Source organism: Galeopterus variegatus, unplaced genomic scaffold, assembly GCF_000696425.1.
Source record: "Galeopterus variegatus unplaced genomic scaffold, G_variegatus-3.0.2 Scaffold1199, whole genome shotgun sequence".
NCBI classification, from domain to species: Eukaryota; Metazoa; Chordata; class Mammalia; order Dermoptera; family Cynocephalidae; genus Galeopterus; species Galeopterus variegatus.
This window is the reverse complement of record NW_007727310.1, coordinates 272,948-275,320: the sequence shown is the minus strand read 5'-3', so window position 1 is coordinate 275,320 and position 2,373 is coordinate 272,948.

Below are 2,373 nucleotides of genomic sequence, written 5' to 3'. Positions count from 1 at the left end.
CGATGCTACCCTGTCTCAGCTAGACCCTCATGATACAAGGCAAACCCTCTGTTTTTGACTTCTTCTTTATGTTTTCCCAACAATACCTGTTTCATATCTTTACCAACCTTTTCAATTTCCCAATTTCATGTTCATCTGGCTCTCCTTCCACAGATGAGTGTACCTTTTGCTTCCTGGTCGAAATCCAGGTCAGTTCAACCTCCATCCTCCCCACTTCCAAACCAATGGCCTGCACACTCTAATTCATACCCACCACATTTTGCCTGTCGCTTCAGGGGTTTCCAGGGTCCACTGAGGGCATCTCTGCCCTAAATGTCTTTATATTGTCCTCTATCCTCCTTCTTTTGTCTATCCTCCTCCCTAAGACTATCCTACCCTGCCACCCCTTAAATGACCATCCTACCCCATATAGCCAAAATATTCAAAGAGCATACACAAAGAGCCTCTGTTTTCTGGCCACCCACAAGCTCCCCAACCTCTTGCACTTCATCTTCTATTCCCATTATTCTCTGGAGACTATCTCAGAGTTATTATAGAGTACATACAATTATTATGCTCATTTTTCACATGAGGAACTGAGGCACAGATTAAGGCAAAAAATTAAGTGACTTTTCCAAGGTCAAGCAGATAGAGAGAAGCAGAGACAGGATCAAATCCAGGGTGTCTACCTGAGGACTTGTGTCTAACCAATATACAACTCTACCTTTCCTCCGGAAGACCTTTCATAGTCTGGCTCTGGCTTACTTTCCCCCCTCAGCTCCTGCCTCTCACAGCAGCAAGCCATGGTTTGATCCTTCTGACTACCCATTTTGGGGAATGTTTTCCTCTCTTGACTTCACAGATGCTCTGTTCTCCTGATCTCCCACTTCTGTCTGGCCAGCCCCTCCCTTGTACACCCTACATACGATTTCCCCAACATTCTGTCCCATACTTCTTCCCTGACCCTGCTTGGCAATCTCATCCCCTCTTAAGGCTTCAGCTGTCACCTCCACATAGCTGCCCAAAACTATATCCCCTGACCTGACCATTTTCTGAGGCTCTGTCCTGTATTTCTAATTTCCTTCAGTGTGCTCCAGCCAGATGATCAGCCAGTTACTCAATATGTCCAGGATAGAACTTATCATCCTCTCTCTTGAAACTGCTTCTCTTCCAATATTCCCTATTATTTATTTGTATTACTTTCCAGTCTTAAGGCTTTCACACTTCCACTTTCTTGCATTCCCTCATTGACTATGCATTCCCTCAGGAGTTTAGCTCCATAGTAGCTGGAGCACCTGTCCCCTCCTATTTATTCCTATGGTGACTTCCCATGTTCAAGCCTTCAACACTCAGTACCTCTTGCTCAGCCTATCACAGAAGCTTTCTCACTATCCCCACAGTGTCATTCTCACTTCCTCTCTCATCCACACAGTGCCACCTGCTAATTTTCCTAAAGCACAGCTCTGCTGATGTCACTGCCTGAAAAGCATCCAACCTACTAAATAAAACCTAAGTCTAAATCCCTTAGTTATTTGCACAAGGCCCTCCATGGTTGGGACTTGACATTACCTCTCTCTCCTCCCTCTCATACAGCCTATGTTCCATCCAAACCAAAGAGCTTTAAATGTGCGATTTGCTGAGCCTTGTAGAACAGGTGATATGTGACATGGAAAGATGAGGAACAAGGGCATTTCAGGCAAAGGGAATGGTGAGAGTAAAGACTTGGAATATGGAAAGTACAGAGCACAAATAAATGGAGATACCAATGAGACCACTTGGCTGATTCCCTGCCTACTTTTCCTTTTCTTCCTTTCAAGAATCCCTTTGCATGAGCTCCTTTGCCCCAACCCTATTTTGTGGATACTATAGCATCATCAGCATAGACTCTAAGGCCAGATTGCCTAGGTTCCTTTTTTCTTTTCTTTCTTTCTTTCTTTCTTTTTTTTTTTTGGCAGCTAGATAGTACAGGGATCCAAACCCTTGACCTTAGTGTCACAAGGCTGCGCTCTAACCATTTGAACTAACCAGCCAGCCACCTGCCTGGATTCAAAATCAGGCTTTACCATTTACTTGTTGTACAGCCTTGGGTAAGTGAATTAGACTCTGTACCTGTGTCTTATCTTTACAATGAGAAAAGGACACCTCGGTGATTTGTTGAAAGAGTTAAATGAGTTAACACATGTAAAGCACTACATAATTATTAGATATTAGCATTATTTTGGTTGTTGTTGTCTTATTATTGCCATCTTAGGCCTTTCTCCCTGAGCTCTGCCTCTCCTGTTGGGCTTTCAAGGAGGGAAACTTCTCCATGGGAACTTGTACTATCTGGTGTATAAAGCCACCACTTTTCCACAACATGTGAAACTCCACGTATTGCAATATCCTTAAACATTT